At 47.5% G+C, this 16,927-nt stretch overlaps 1 protein-coding gene across 2 annotated transcripts in view; it reads left to right on the forward strand.

Annotated features, from left to right (window-relative positions):
- Nucleotides 1-16,927, forward strand: part of ARMH3 (armadillo like helical domain containing 3) — a 624,464-nt gene that overhangs the window by 469,849 nt on the left and 137,688 nt on the right. The window lies entirely within an intron of this gene.

The following is a 16,927-nucleotide window of genomic DNA, read 5'->3' on the forward strand; positions in this document are numbered from 1 at the left end:
CAGACAGGACAATGAGATCACCAACCGAGTGTGCATCGTCCAGCTGGGTGCACTTGTTTGAAGAGAGGAATACTCCGTTCCTTCACGAAAATCGGGAGTGAGGATCTTGATGAGGTGGAAGTTTCAGGTCCTAGGAATTTACAAAGATATGGTTTGCTGTCTTGTCTTGTCTTTCCTGCATCTTTTTTTTATCTTGAGCCTATTGATTTTACTACACAAAGTGTTGCATAACCGAGCATAGTTTTTGCTCTTCAGCTATGGCACAAAACGTGCTTCTATCACGTTAAAGGTGATGCAGCACACCTTATACAGGAGAGACTTTAGTGAGAGCCTTTGGAGGTATTTAAGGTCAGATGAGGTTCCGTCAAACCTCTTGAGACTTTACCTGCAAGACAGCAGCTTGGACACATTTCACTGAGATGGGATGTGATTCTGGGACTTTGGTGAGCAGGGCATCGCTTCTGTGGAGGAGAGATAGGACCATGACAGCTGTGCTGACATCTGTTGGGAGAAGAACTTTGAAATGGTGAGCATGATTAGTTCATCCAGTCAATGTATTTTTTTTTTTAGATGTGTGTTCTGTAGCTCAGGGTAATGTGATGTGAATTAAATTGTAGTTTCAATTCAGTTGGTAGAGAGGAAGTCATATCTGCGGATGTTCTGAGCCCCCATGCAAGCGGAGCAGCAAACGCGAGGGGAAGCAGCATTTAATCACTGCATTGGTGCTTTATCTTCCTATATGATGATCAGTTCATAATGTTGTCCTGTAGCTTCCCCAGAAAACTAGTGAAATACTTCACAAAAGCAAACAGCAGTAGTTGTAGAGTGTACACAGCCTTGCAAGAGTAAACTATCAGGGCTCACCTCGTTGACCACCAAATAGAAAATTCCAGTAGATTTTCCCCAGTGATTAACAAATGTGCAAATAATTTATGATGGCATTCTATCTATACCCATATATATTCACTGTTGATGTAATGAAAATCTGATTTGATGTTACTGTTCCATGTACCGAAACTCCCAGTACTTCTCTCGCTAACCCATGACAGAGGTGTGTTGGAGTACGATTTCTTATAAAGAATTATATGTCTGCAGGTACTGTACTAACCTGTGTATATGTCCTTGGAGGAGCTAGGCTTACCAACCTCTTGTTTTTCTCACTCTATACCTTCTAGATGTAGAATACAGTATATTGCTTAACAGAGTGGCTATAGAGGCAACTAGTGCAAAGCTTAAAGGTTACACTTTTGCAAGAGTGATTTCTGGTATTTTGCCTGTTAACTCCCACCTTTTGCCCTTCATGGCCACCCTATTCCTGTTTTGTTAATAGAAGATCTGGATGGTATAAAATTTGAGTTTACACACTTACACACTTACACACACACACACACACACACACACACACACACACACACACACACACACACACACACACACACACACACACACACACACACACACACGCACGCACGCACGCACGCGCACGCACACACACACACACACACACACACACACACACACTTGTGTGGACATGCTTTGTCCCCCTACAATCACAATACGCCTACATTTTTACGGTGGCTTATACCGCCTGACTGACCATCTCTGTTTGATTAGAAATTCTCTTCTCCTTCATTTTAAACCTTACTAGAATGAAGCACTGAATTAACCTACATCTCTCTTGCCTCTATATCTTGAATTCAAACTCTGACACCACAGCTGTTTGTGTATATTAAACTCCTACACCATATTTCTCTTATGAGGCTGTGTTAACCATGAATCCGTTTGTGGTTGTTGAATTTTGGGACAAATGAATCCGTTCTTTCCTAGCAAATCCACTTGTAGCGCATAAGGAACACAAATGCCTGTAATCATCGCACGGGGTCCTCTCTCGTACTGAGTGATCCACCTCATATCTGAGCGACTTCCCTCAGAAATCCACATCCGAGCCTCATTCCTCGCCCCAGGGGGACAATCGCGCCCATTCTGAGTGATGTCCATTCTCTCGCTCTGCTAGTACAGGATCTGGATCATACGAAAGGACAGTAAGGCCCTTGTCAAGGGCAACTGTTCATCCTACTGGGATCTGTGACACTCTGCACAGGCCTCATCGGAATTAATCATATTTTACTTTCATATTTACATATTTTATTTTCATCCAGAGTTTAAAGTTGCTAAAAAACGCTTAAAACTCCAGGTGAAAGTCCCACCCAAAAATGATGGTTCGTGCCTGAAAGGCACGCATTATTGGCACTTCCATTACAGCTGTACCGGTTTATGTTTCGAGTTGGCATTGATAAATATTTGCGTCCACGAGAGCTCATGACTAATAGCCTGTAGAATATAAAAGTTAAAAATTAGGAAATGGTTTCGAAAATCAATCTTCATTAACTGCAAATCAAAAGTCTCCTGTGATTGTTGTGGTACAGTGAGAAGCAGCTGGATGAAAATCGACCACTAAGTCAACCCTATTACCTTTATAATTAATGCTGCCAGTGTGCAAGGTTGTATGTGGGTACCTTGCTCTGCTGTCAGCATCTATCTATACATAGAGCCGGTCTTCAGTCAGCTCATATGTGCGTGCTGCTACTGAAAATGCATGGGCCTCTGAAATGCCAATGGAGAAATTATATGTGGCTTAATCAATGTATTAGCGCTTCCAGTGTGATATCAAGACATACAAATTGTGGCAATAAAAATATACGTTGTCATGCCTTCCAGTCGTGAAAGTACTCAAGATATGATGGTTCATGTAAGTCATGAACACACTTATTAAAGGTGTGCTTGAATCATTGAATCTCCACGTGGTATGGCTTTTACAAAGGACAGTCCCAAAGATGTTGCACTGAACATAAGATATGGGGGTCGATTAACAAAAAAAATTTGGTAAATCTACCCTCAGATTTTTACGTCTACGCCTGAGTGTAGATTTACTACTTTTTAGGTCTCGGCTAGGGTAGGCTGCGCACATGTGCAGTCTCGCTGGCGAGATTTAATGACCCTGAGTAGCGAGGGTAAACCCCGCCCCTCTTCTCCGTTGGCTGGCCTCCTAAACGGCGGCCAGCCATTGAAGAATAGGTCTCAGTTACGTCATTCTGTCGCTCTAAGCCCGTCTTTTTCGGATTGGGGAGCGTGTTTTTTAGGTATGTTTTACCCTCTTCTCCATTGGCTGGAATGGTAAACAACAAGTCAAAAACACGCCCGTTGTTTACATTGCAGCCAATGGAGAAGAGGGGAGAAAGAAAAACACGCCCCCAGTCTGAAAAGGACGGGGCTTACAGACGCAGCCTGGCTCGAGGCAGGTCACTCAGGGAAGAAGCGTCGTCGGCGTCAGGCCACTACAGTGGGCCGCTCCCGCGTTCCTCCCAACGCTCATTTTCCCTTCATGCCCAGAGCCCGTTGCATCCTCGCTCCACTGCTGCGCTCGAGTGTGGGCACAAGGCAGCTTCAGAGCCTTTGTTGCGACAAGAGCCCTCAAATGTAGGCGCTGGGTGGCCTGAGGCCACCAACCCCCAGAGTGAGAGGAACAAGCGCCGCAGCCGCGCGATCCTCAGCAGGGCCAGGCGGCCTCCCGTTCACAGTGCCCAGCCCCCGCCCTCACTCTCAAACCTGCGAGTCGGAGGCGCCGCTTCTTCTCACAGACACCAAGAGGCGGAGCCGGGCGGGGGAGAAGGGGAGACAGGGAGCCAAGAGCGTCGAGCCGGAGAGGACGAGTATGCAGAGAGAACGAGTATGCAGCGCAAACTTTATTTCTGCAAAGGGAAGTAAGTGCACTGACTTAGTAAGGATTCTATTGGCCCCGGTGCAGCCAAATGCAGCCTATTGGGGAGGTAGTAAAAATACAGCAATGATCGTGGTGCAGTGGGCCCCGGTCCCACTGCACCCGCTTCACCAATGTTAGTGCTCATCTGTCATAAGTGACAATTGCGTTGCTTGACCTGAAGGGTACACGACTGGCAGGAATGCACGGGAGAGGGTGCGTACACCGATAACTTAACACGCGTGTTAGTGTTAGTTGGGAGGGGATCGGCTTCAGGCAGGCACTAGCCTAGTGCCAACGGGTGTGTACATTCGGGCTTTTGTTTGAGTTTGTCCAGTTGCCGTTGGTGATGGCATTCCGGTGTCTGGAAGTAAAACTCAGGGCTGTTGGGAGGGATCAATGTTTAAGGGGGAGGGGCTTGCAGTAATGAGACGTGTGCAATGATGTGGGGTCGCTCCGATGAACAGACGAGCGAAAGCCACTGTATTAATGAGATTGTGAACCGCGTACCAGAGGGGTACGCTGTGCCCGGTATACGTGTGGCACCGGTTGTTGTCTGCCTTTGAAACTTCGACCTTGGACTATGGCCGGAGGGGCAGGTACCCCCAACATGTTGACGTCAGGTCCGCTTGGGTGTTAGCCGGATCAGGCTGTGTTGCGGATAGCTCGCTGCGCAACCTTGGATGGGCTTGGGGAGAGCGCTCTGGGGCATTTATCTGACTTTGTTCAGGTTGAAGTTGTTGGCGCGAGGGTTCAGTAAAGAAGTCTTAACTTCATACATATATCGATATTGACGTCTTTCATTATTAAAGTGCCTAGAAACGTTGTAGCGTGAATTTAAAACACTCCTCTGCAGTGTCCCTACCTCGCGGCGTATCTAGTTCCGCTACAGGTCTCGCGCTGGTCTGTCCGCCAATGTTGATGCGCGTTCCGATCCCAAAGGGTCCACCTCCACCCCTCCAGGCACACACCCACTTTGCCCTTGGACACCTCGGCGGTGTTTGTGCCTGAGCCGCCTCTGCTCTGAAGCCCGGTAATACACGGTAGCCAGCCAGCTTCAACTATGGGCCCAGGGAGTCTGGGGGATGGGGATGTCGCAGGCTCCGCTTTGGTTTGGGTGGGTGAACGCTGGTCATGTCTGGACCACTGAGGTGCGCCCGCCCATCCACCCCTTGTTCGTACCTGCGCCGCTGCGCCTCAGAGGCAGATCAAAGACTCATCTGGTGGTGGGTGGGAGGGACGCTGGAAGGGCCCTTTGAAGTTAGATGGAGAGTGAAACTTTCCCTAAGGCACCGCCCCGCCACATTCAATACTTATTTTTTTTTCTTTTGGGTGGGGGGAGGGTGGACTCTGTACAACAATAAAGTCCGTGGGGAAGATGCTGGGGAGGGGGGGGCGTTGCCACATCACCGGCCTTGAGGGTTCCCATGGAGCGGCTGGCAGACCTAGCACTGATCATTTCCCATTAAGCCTTGTGACATTTCAGTGTGCGTGAAACGATATTACCCCCTCGCGCTAGCACCTAAAACATTGCATTCCTTCGATCAGTTTCGGAGTACACTATCTTCATCCACTTCCCTTCCTGTTTACTGTGCCCGTCGCCTGAGGCTTCGTTGCAGAGTCCAAAAAGATCATCTGTCCAAGGGTATAGTGAGTGTTCCCGTTATAGGTTTAGCCCCTCTAAACCACCTAATACCTGTTTAAAAAAATGATGGTAAACCATTGTTCCTGAAAGCCCCTACTTACCTCACTACGAGCCAACACAATTGAGGTAGGCCTGCTTTACCCCGTGACAGCACAGAGCTCCCGAGTTTCGGTTTCTCTCCCCCACCCCCTCCGGACAACACTGGCAACGCGGCCGAGTGAGTTCAGTGTCTGAACTCGACTTGATTGTGACCTGGCAAGGCCAGTTTCAATCATGGCATGTGTAACCGAAATTTGCTTTGTGTGTGGCTGTGTGTTTGTGTGTGTGGCTCTGTGTGTGTGTGGCTCTGTGTGTGTGTGGCTCTGTGTGTGTGTGTGTGTGTGTGGCTCTGTGTGTGTGAGTGTGGCTCTGTGTGTGTGAGTGTGTCTCTGTGTGTGAGTGTGGCTCTGTGTGTGTGAGTGTGGCTCTGTGTGTGTGAGTGTGACTCTGTGTGTGTGAGTGTGGCTCTGTGTGTGCGAGTGTGGCTCTGTGTGTGTGAGTGTGGCTCTGTGTGTGTGTGTGGCTTTGTGTGTGGTTGTGTGTGTGTGTGGCTGTGTGTGTGTGTGTGTGTGGCTCTGTGTATGTGTGTGTGGCTATGTGTATGTGTGTGTGTGTGGCTCTGTGTGTGTGGCTCTGTGTGTATGGCTGTGTGTGTATGTGACTGTGTGTGTGGCTTTATGTGTGTCTGGCTGTGTGTGTGTGGTGTGAAGTGAAGGGGTTTTGTAGTGCGCGACTGCTGCCCGAGGGCGTCCAAGAGCTAAGTAGAGGTAATGGAACTCTGAGGGACAAGGGGAGAAGACCAGGTTGGGAGCTAATTTCTGAAAAGGAATGTTTTCAGCTCTTTACGGAAGCACAAGAGAGTCGGTTGGACTCTCTCGTGCTTCCGTAAAGAGCTGAAAACATTCCTTTTCAGAAATTAGCTCCCAACCTGGTCTTCTCCCCTTGTCCCTCCGAGTTCTATTACCTCTACTTAGCCCTTGGACGCCCTCGGGCAGCAGTTGCGCACTACAAAACCCCTTCACTTCACACTTCACTTCACACACACACACACACAGAGCCACACACACAGTCACATACACACACAGCCACAGCCACACACACAGAGCCACACACACACACAAAGCCACACAGTCTGTGTGTGTGGCTCTGTGTCTGTGTGTGGGGGTGTGGGGCTCTGTGTGTGTGTGGGGGGCTCTGTGTGTGGGGGGCTCCCTGTGTGGGTGCAAATGCAAAAGATCTCGCATTTGCGAGAGATTAAGCTATTGGCATTGTAAATGACAATGCCATTTATTTATATGTTTTAAAAATAAAACATAAACAAAAATAATGTCATGAGCAATGCCAATAGCTCTAACTTTAACAAAGACGAGACCATTGCATTGTAAATGCTTGTTGGAACATACACACATTTCCAGGAATCCACATGGAAATCTGCCCCATGTGAAGGTTGCCATGCAGATTCCTGGAAAATAATATGATTTTGAAATCCGGATCCCATTTCTGCTGTCCTACATTGTAAGGAACTCCCAAAGGGATCCCCTGTGGAAATGCACTTGTTTTCGTTTTGTTTTCGTTTTGTTTTCTCTACAGTAAAACTATTTCCCTGAGGAGAAACTGGGGATGTGCCATTCCTCTTCCCACCCTGAAAATGGTATTTTCACCAGTATTGTGCTGGAGTAAAAATGTGATGGTTTACTCCTGCCAGCAATCCCTTTATGAACTCCTTCCTTCCCTTCTTAAAGTAAGGTGAATTCAACAGTAATATGTTTTCAACCAAATTTATCTTCGTGAATAGGTCCCAGTGTTTACTTGTTCCAAAGAGTAGGTTTAGGTTACTGAACTTTATGTAATTGTTTGTGAGATATTGACCTTCTCTCGCCGTCTTTGCTAAGGGCATTTACTGTACTGGAGGATATCGATCCGGCCTGCTTCTGAGCATCGATCTATGAGCTTGCTCAGATTTTTGAATATGTTAACAATTTAAGATAACCCAGTTGATCCATTTCCTTGTCTCTTGTCAGTTTCCATAGCGTCAGACTTGTGAGAGGGGGTTAAAAGCCTGCATTGAGTTTTGAAAGTTTGAAAATGTGTTTGCCAGTTTCAAGCTAGGAGGTTACATTTGAAACAAGCATTGGGAAAGCAATGAGGTTTCGCCTTTTGAGATCTATTGGTTTTTTCAATGTTTTTGACAAGCTGCACAGCAGCGCGGGCTGCTGTGCAACATGACTTGAAGTAAAGAAATAAAAGTGCTATGACTTGGCCCGCATCGACCATGTCATATCACTTTTTTTCTTTAAGCGATGTTGCACACACTGCTGTGAAATATGGCTGAAAAAAATATTAAACAAAGCCAAATAGCACTTGCATCCTTGAGAGCTATTTGACTTTGTTTTTTGTGGCGGACAGGGGTGTTGGCGGGGCAGGGGGAACTTTGGGGGTGGGGCATCAGCACTAGGGACATTGGGAGGAGGTGCTCTGGGGGAGGCAAGCATCTTGAAGGTGGTATAGCGGGGCAGGGAGTGAGCAGAAACATCGTAGAGGGCGGAGGAGTGCAGGTGGGCCAGCAATACGAGGAAAGTGTGTGGGGGAGGGATGGAGCACCACGACAACATGGAGCCGAAAGAAGGGGGTTTGGAGCAAGATCATGGACTGTGGGAGGAGGGAGGGACCGAAGACACATGCACTTGTGTAAAAGCATGTAAAAAAGGTACCTGCAGGAGCGGAAGGGCACTGGTCTCAGACAAGAATCTGTACTTGGTCCATGTTCCACTGCAAGGATGAACCCTGAAGCTCCTAAGGTGGCATGAAGGAGGCAGTGACGAATAAGAAGCAAGGAAACGAGTGACGTCGAAGCCAACCAATGGTAAGTAAAGGGCTCACTCTAAGCCCATTTTAGGATTTTGTTTTTGTTAGCAAAAGATTTTGCTGACTGCGCATGGGTGTTCTCCCTGGCGAAACATAACAATTACATTTCTCACTCTCTATATCCGCAGAGTGGGAATCCCGCCTTATACCCCACTCTTGAGTAACCCAAAGTTCAATCCCAAGACTAGATATGGGGGCATCCTAGAATTGGCAGATAGAAAGATGCATTTATATTGGGCATATGTTAAAAAAAGAGAAGATTAAGTTGTTTGATAAAATCAAGAAAGATTATGAATTATAGTGAAAAAGTTTATGGATTATAGCGCGGTAGAAAGTTACCACTAAACAGAAGTTAGAAATGGGGCAGTGAATCCACTGAAGAAATGAGTGGCAACACATAAGGTCAGAGTGCATAGATTCTGTCCTGCCAAATTTGTACTGACAAACCTGAGAATTGATCATAAAAACGATGCTCCACCTTGTCCTGTGAGTTTAAATGTAAAAGACTGTGTGCATATTGCCGATCCTATTGGTACACCTGTGATTAACTAACTAGATCCAAGATCAAACCATGATGGGTCAAGGTCACACAGTGTCTAGCCTTAATCACATAATGGTGGGGCAATCCTAAATCGTGCAGCACTGGGACCAAAAAGCGTTTGGCCAAAGTCAGTTTCCCCCTGAAAGCGCACAGTGCTCCTGCACATGATGCAGTTCTTTACATCGGACACATTTGTGCTAAAGGTCCAGATACAGAGCAATGACGGTCCAACCTAATCTGTCTCTCTTATGCAGTGGACTGCACAGATACCACAGATGGTCAACATAGCAGACTCGGTATTAATTGTTTTCCTGTGGCACAATGCAGAGTCAGTTTGCACATTTGATACTTTTTAAGCAGACTTAAATACACCTTTCATGAATGCAAGGGCAAATCGAATACGTTATAAAAAATGACCCTTATCACTACCCAGACCCACCACTATCCCCCCACCTGCCCAGGCCCCTGGCTCACTTGGGTGAATGCCAGCAGTTCTTTTTTCCCCAATGAAAACACTGCTTCGACACGAACTAGCCAGGGCATAGCACAATCACTGCGTAATATTCACGATTCACAATCCTCAACTCAGTGGACGCCGTTGGACGTCAACCTTCAGCTGCACACTCAAAAGATGTCACTCCTGACAGAACTCTCGCCTGCAAGAAAGCCCCGACTCCGAGCATCGCGAGACTTTATCAGTGGCGAATATGCTGCCTACAGAGGTCGGAAAACTAGCATAGCAAACCTTTCGGCCTCTCAATATTTCTTTCATTTATGGCTGCCGAGGCGAACACCTGCCTGTTACAGGGCCATTATTTTACTTTTTGCTCTTGCAAACTTTGCCTTGAAATGCATTGCCTCTTGCTGATTGACAGCCAGGCTATCAGTTGTTGGCAGTGTCGCCCAGTAATTGGTTACAGCGTACATAGATGCTGAAATAGACTGCAGCTCACTGTGCCTCAGGGAGTTTTGTTCCATTAGCTTGTAATAGCGATTCGGTTTTTTCAGCTGCGTAAACTTCACCTTGCTGAGTGACACTAGGATTTCTCGTCTGTCAGTCACTGTATGATAAATCATTTCATCCGGTTACTCTGCTCTTTTGGGTTTCCTGTGCTTCAGCTGCAGATTACGTAAATAAAGTTTATAGCAGACCATTTTCTGATCAACCAGGCACCTGCAAAAAAATGTACGTTTTTATCTTCATTCATTTCTTTAACTCTTGACTGATTTTCTTAATCAAGGTGCCTTTTGAAATGTATTTTCAGTTGAATTTGTGCGGAAACAGTTAGCTACCTGTGCGATTTAAGGGCCTGACATGTTAGCACAGGGATTCCAGATTTATGCTTCCAATACATGGCCCTTTGTCAGTAGGATCTGTGATTCATTCATATGTAACATGGTTTTTGGAGTCATGAGTGACACCGACATTTGCGGGCTGGTGTCAAGGGTGCTGGTGTACACAGAGATTGGAATCAAACTTCAAAATAAAGTCCTGCTGGTAGCTGGGTCTAGGGTAGAATTCTTACTGCTGTTCACATGTGATTGTAATCGGCTTCCAATTATTTAATGGTGTCATGCATGTCATCATGTAATTTGGTATGGGTGTTTCAGATTAGGGCAAATAACAAAGAAGAGTTTGCTTTGATCTGATTTGATTTTTATAAAGCGCAACAATTACCCAAAGGCATCTAGGCGCTTAAGCCGAACTTTCAAAACGGAACCGTGTCCACTATATTAAATAATAGGGCGAAATGCTGCCTATATAGTGTAGATCCAGGTTTAAGTGTCTTTCTAAAAGGCAACAGCTCTGTGATCGTGGTAAGGCACTGCGGAAGGGAGTTCCAGAGTCTGCCTGCGGTGACCGAGAAGTCTCTGCCTCCCCATTTCTTTTTTCGGGTCCTAGGCACAGAGGCCAAATGACGGTGTGTCGAGCGAAGGGTTCTTGCTCAAGCGTGGGAAGGACTCCGGTGCTAATTCCCTTGGAGTGATGTTTTTCGGCCCGGTGTGCTTTTCGTGTGGTGCGGGATTCATACACCTCAAGAGCCAAGCTACCCACAAGGGCTGGGTGGCGCACCGCCCTTAGCGCCCAGAAGTTGCCAACCTTCCACCGCTCCCAAAAAACGTGACTCCTCTTCACCACCGCCGTGAGCTGCATTTGACCCCGTTCGTGTTTCTGGTGTGAGCCAGGGTTTTTGAAATGATAAACGCTCCACCGTTTTTACGTTAATAAGCAGTGCGCACGACTGATGGTGGTCTCGAGCCCCCCTGCCACCCTCCCCACGCGGGAGCAGAAGTTTATCGCTCACACCCCCGGGCACCCCCTCTCTATCTCCAGGCAGGATCATTCATTCATCTCTGAAGCTCTCGGTGAGTCTGCAGCAAACCTTCCCGGACACCGTTTCATCCGTTTCCAACGCACGCCGACCCGCACCCTGATAGGAGCCAGGAAGCTGATAAAACAGCTGCACAAATAAACCACTGAAAACGCCAACAATCCGCAGATTCTCCTCCGGCTTTGGATAAATCACAGTGTGATGCCATCGCAGATTTTTTCATCTCTAAGGTGGAGCGTATTCATGAATCCTTGATTACTCCTCTGCCATCTGCTGATTCCCTACCGGTGGATACTTTTAGCAGTCCTCTTCCCTCTCCCTCAATGCACATCTACGACTGGCTATTGTTTGATGACATCACTTTCTCACCGTGCTTGAACAGTATCAGGTCAGGCTCCCCTCAGGACACTGTTCCTATGAAAATCCTAAAACTGTTGGACCTCGAACCACGGAGAGTCCTAATGAGACTTCTGAATACATGTCTTACAGAGTCTATGGTGGCACAAGAGTGGAAGCATGCCATGGTCGTTCCCTTGCTGAAGAAGACCGGCGCGGACATCACTAACTTAGCCAATTTCAGGCCCATATCCCCGCTGCCTGCATGTTCGAAAATCTTGGAACGACATGTGAACACTCAGCTTAATTCGTTTGTTGAGAACGTGGGATATCTACATCCGTCCCAATCTGGGTTTCGCACACATTACTCCACTGAATCCGCACTCCTCGGGGTGACGGAGAGGCTTCGGCACGGTATTGATCGCGGGGAGACCTTTGCACTCATCCTTTTGGATTTGAGTGCAGCGTTCCATACCGTGTCTCATTCCATTCTTCTTGACTCTCTCCGCTCCCTTGGTGTTGCTGGATCTGCGCTGGCCTGGATTGCCTCCTTTCTAAGTGAGCGCACCTTTCAGGTGTTTTCGACAGAAGCTGAATCTGCTGTCTATTCCTCGGCATATTGCATCCCCCAGGGGTCGATTCTCAGCCCTCTGCTGTTTAACATCTATGTCAGACCCCTTGCTACCATCGTGGAGGACGCCGGTTTGACAATCTATTCGTATGCCGACGACACGCAGATTGTGTTCTCTCTCTCCAGCAGTGAGGGCCATGAGGTCTCTGCCTTGAAATCTGGCCTGTCACGCGTTGCTGCTTGGATGCATGACCATCTGCTCAAGCTCAACGGTGACAAGACTGAGGTTGTTATTTTGGGCAAGAATAAAGATCTGTGGGGCCCTCTGCATTGGCCCTGTGATATGGCTCCTTTGCCGAATCCAGTCCCCGTAGCCCGCAACCTCGGCTTCCTCATTGACGACAGGCTCTCTATGAGACAGCAGGTAACAAGGGTTGCTGCAATCTGTTTTTCCACCTTAATATGGTTGCAGAAGATCCTATGGATGCTGCCTCGCTCTACTCGGCGAACTGTTGTCCAGGCTCTTGTGATCTCCCGCATCGACTATGGGAATGTGCTTTATCTTGGGGCCGATAAGGCCACTATAAATAAACTTCAGGTGGTGCAAAACTCGTCAGCTCGTTTATTATGTAATGTACCCCGGAGATCTTCCGCAGCTCAGGCTCTGCGTGACCTTCATTGGCTTAAGGTCCCGAATCGTGTAAAATTTAAAACCTTATGCCTTCTCTTTAAAATCAGGCAGGGTACTGCCCCTAAATACCTACAGAACCTGGTTCAAGTCTATAAGCCTGGTCGCACATTAAGATCTTCCACTAGTGGCGATTTTTCTGTTCCCAGAATGAAACTGGCCAAAATGGGTGGCCGCTCGTTTTCTTATCTTGGCCCAAAGATGTGGAATGCTCTTCCGCCGGCCTTGAAAGCCGAGACTGATCTCCTCCCTTTTCGTAAAAAATTGAAGACCCTTCTGTTCAATTAATCCCTCTGCACTGTTTGTTCTGTTTTGGGCCTTTTGCTTGTTTCTCTTTCTTTTATCTATCCCTGGCGCCGGGAAACCCATTGAGGGTAGCTGTGCGCAATATAAGTTTAAATAAATAAAAAAAAAAATAGACTGCAGCTCACTGTGCCTCAGGGAGTTTTGTTCCATTAGCTTGTAATAGCGATTCGGTTTTTTCAGCTGCGTAAACTTCACCTTGCTGAGTGACACTAGAATTTCTCGTCTGTCAGTCACTGTATGATAAATCATTTCATCCGGCTACTCTGCTCTTTTGGGTTTCCTGTGCTTCAGCTGCAGATTACGTAAATAAAGTTTATAGCAGACCATTTTCTGATCAACCAGGCACCTGCAAAAAAATGTACGTTTTTATCTTCATTCATTTCTTTAACTCTTGACTGATTTTCTTAATCAAGGTGCCTTTTGAAATGTATTTTCAGTTGAATTTGTGCGGAAACAGTTAGCTACCTGTGCGATTTAAGGGCCTGACATGTTAGCACAGGGATTCCAGATTTATGCTTCCAATACATGGCCCTTTGTCAGTAGGATCTGTGATTCATTCATATGTAACATGGTTTTTGGAGTCATGAGTGACACCGACATTTGCGGGCTGGTGTCAAGGGTGCTGGTGTACACAGAGATTGGAATCAAACTTCAAAATAAAGTCCTGCTGGTAGCTGGGTCTAGGGTAGAATTCTTACTGCTGTTCACATGTGATTGTAATCGGCTTCCAATTATTTAATGATGTCATGCATGTCATCATGTAATTTGGTATGGGTGTTTCGGATTAGGGCAAATAACAAAGAAGAGTTTGCTTTGATCTGATTTGATTTTTATAAAGCGCAACAATTACCCGAAGGCATCTAGGCGCTTAAGCCGAACTTTCAAAACGGAACCGTGTCCACTATATTAAATAATAGGCAAACTGCTGCCTATATAGTGTAGATCCAGGTTTAAGTGTCTTTCTAAAAGGCAACAGCTCTGTGATCGTGGTAAGGCACTGCGGAAGGGAGTTCCAGAGTCTGCTTGCGGTGACCGAGAAGTCTCTGCCTCCCCATTTCTTTTTTCGGGTCCTAGGCACAGAGGCCAAATGATGGTGTGCCGAGTGAAGGGTTCTTGCTCAAGCGTGGGAAGGACTCCGGTGCTAATTCCCTTGGAGTGATGTTTTTCCGCTCGGTGTGCTTTTCGTGTGGTGCGGGATTCCTAAACCTCAAGAGCCAAGCTACCCCCCCCCCCCCAAGAGGGCACCGCCCTTAGCGCCCAGAAGTTTCCAACCTTCCCCCGCTCGCTCCCGACAAACGTGACTCCTCTTCACCACCGCCGTGAGCTGCATTTGACCCCGTTCGTGTTTCTGATGTGAGCCAGGGTTTTTGAAATGATAAACGCTCCACCGTTATCACGTTAATAAGCAGTGCGCATGACTGACGGTGGTCTCGAGTCGAATCCCAACCCCCCAGATCCCCCCCCCCACGCGGGAGCAGGAGTTTATCGCTCACACCCCGGGCACCCCCTCTCTATCTCCAGGCAGCATCATTCATCTCTGAAGCTCTCAGCGAGTCTGCAACAAACCTTCCCGGACGCCGTTTCATCCGTTGCCAACGCAGACCGAGCCGCACCCTGATAGGAGCCAGGAAGCTGATAAAACAGCTGCACAAATAAACCACTGAAAACGCCAACAATCCGCAGATTAGCCAGGAACAGCAGTGCATTTTTTTCCAGATGAACAAACTTTACATTTTGGGGCCAAAACATAACGTATTCACACTGCAAGGGTGCCAAAAACAAGCAAGCCGTTTGGGTGGCCACCCCATCCCATGTTATCATGGGATCCTGTCCCAGTTCAGGCGTTTGTGTGAGCGTTGCAGCCTCGCTTAGTTGCAAGTGAACTATGAGACTATCACATCTGGCAGTGATGATCTGCAAACTAACAGCCCAGGACTGGAAACAGTGTCTGGTGACGTGGAGGCTGCAGGTCAGTTTGGAGTGCATTCGGCCCCTCGCACCCTTAGGCCCTAGTGCCCTGAACCTGCTGTGTTTTTAATACAGCGCGTACACAGCTCCTCAGCAGATATGGAATATTCTGCAATTGACTGAAAGTACCTAACCCACAGCCACGAAACAAACTGAAATGATCAAGTGACATTACAGCAACAAAAAGAAGATAGGTATGCTAGGACAGACATGAACAAGTTCTAATAGTGATATCTAACGCGCAATGACCACTGGCGCTTACACAGCTCTTGGGCACATGTACAATATTCAGCAGTAGACTGAAAGAACCTCACATGGCCGCTGGACCATCCCTTAAACATTTTCCTAGTTTTAACTGCCCTCTGTGTTGGGGTATCATCACCCTATTTATTACACATGGCATATTCCTAGGGGCTTCGGTCCACCACGTAAATGTGTTCCCAATATTGTGTGGCACACGGGTACCGTTCCAGCAGTGTTCACCCCAGCCCCCACTCAACCCAGGTCTCCGCCATGTCCGCCCAGTACCAGCCTGTCATTTGTGGTCGGTGTGCAGCTTGCATTGTGGCTGCCGTTATACAACGCCTACAGAAGGCAAGGTTAGGCTGCTTCCCACACTGGGGTGGGGGTGGTGCTTTCTGCTCATTAGCATGTATTCTGACTGTGCAAGGTTTGCAGGGGTTGCAGGCAGGCGGTGATTTTCTTCCTTTGTGTGAGGAGCTCCAGAAGATGGTAAGTACTTCATGCTGATTCTTTGGAAGGTACAGTTCTGCTTGGGTGTGAGAAAGTAATGCCCACATCCACTAATATCTGACATGCATGAGATGAGCAGAAATCAGTTTCTGTAAAATTCTCAGCGTCTGTGATTAACATTATCATCACTCAACACCACCACAGCATCACTTTGCACAACTACAGCAACACTCAGCACCAACAGAACGTCACTCAATCCCACAACAAATCACTCAGGGCCACAACAACATCAGTCAGCGCCACTACAGCATCACTCGGTGCCACCGCAGCATCGCACTACGCCAGCACAGCAACACTCTGCACCACCTCAACATCACTCAGCACCACCACATCATCACTCAGCGACACCACATCATCACTCAGCGACACCACATCATCACTCAGCGACACCACATCATCACTCAGGGCCTACACTACATCACTCAACAACACCACAGGATTACTCATCTCCACCACAGCATTACTCAGCACTACCACAGCATCACTCAGCACCACCACAGCACCACTCAGCACCACCACAGCATCAATCAGCACCACACAGCGTCAGTCAGCACCACCAGATACTCACTCAAAACCACCACAGCATCACTCAAGGCCACCCCAGCATCACTCATCTTCACCACAGCATCAGTCAGCACCACCACAGAATCCCTCAGGGCCACAGTAGCATCACTCACGGCCAGCACAGCATCACTGAACGCCACAACAGCATAACTCAGGGCCAGCACAGCATCACTCAACAACACCACAGCATAACTCAGTGCTTCTTACACTTTTTTAATTTCAACTTCTCAGCATGCTGCACAGCGGCCACACTTCTCTACAGCACAACTTAGAAACATTGGCAAACACAATAGCTCTATCGAAACACTTATAAGGCCCCCCAATGCATAGCCAATAAGTCTCGCCTGTGGGACATTATACGTGTTTAGTTATACAGCCCAATATCCTTGATTAAACAACATCAAGTGTTGCATGGCTAAACACTTATAATGTCCCAAAAGCGAGACCTATTGGCTATGCCAATGCTTGTTTTTATTACGATAAAGAGGGGAGCCTAAAGCTTTGTTGTGGAGGTAGAATATATGCAGAAACTTTCCAGACTGCAAAGCTTTTTTCAATAAA

Source organism: Lissotriton vulgaris, chromosome 5, assembly GCF_964263255.1.
Source record: "Lissotriton vulgaris chromosome 5, aLisVul1.2, whole genome shotgun sequence".
NCBI classification, from domain to species: Eukaryota; Metazoa; Chordata; class Amphibia; order Caudata; family Salamandridae; genus Lissotriton; species Lissotriton vulgaris.